Source organism: Homarus americanus, unplaced genomic scaffold (assembly GCF_018991925.1).
Source record: "Homarus americanus isolate GMGI-L3 unplaced genomic scaffold, GMGI_Hamer_2.0 scaffold7626, whole genome shotgun sequence".
In the NCBI taxonomy this organism is placed as follows: Eukaryota; Metazoa; Arthropoda; class Malacostraca; order Decapoda; family Nephropidae; genus Homarus; species Homarus americanus.
Window position 1 is genome coordinate 12753694 of NW_024718273.1, and position 514 is coordinate 12754207.

Genomic DNA, 514 nt, shown 5'->3' on the forward strand with positions numbered 1-514 from the left:
CATAACCCAACCTAACCTACCCTAACATAACCCAACCTAACCTACCCTAACATAACCCAACCTAACCTACCCTAACATAACCCAACCTAACCCCATCCCCTCAAAATAGTCTCAGGATGGATAATCTTTAGGTGAAATATTCTAGGGTGAAAATTCTTCAGGTGATTACTCTTCTCTTTTAAAATCTCAACACAAAAATATTCTCTCTTGTTCACAAAATTAATCATAATAATGTTCCTCAAAAAATTAAAAAGTGAACAAATAAAATGGTCCGCCACAGATTTAGGAAAATTATATAAAAATTTTCATCGCCAATTTTAGTAACTACAATGTTTCCTTCACGATACAACGACACCACGACACCTAGATATAACGACACATAGATACGACACATATATACAACGACACATATAGATACACATGTGTTCAGCATATGTGGGCCAGACACATAACCATCTAGCAGCTTTAAATGGACGAAGGAGGAGTAGGGAGAGGTTATTTGTAGGGGGGGGAG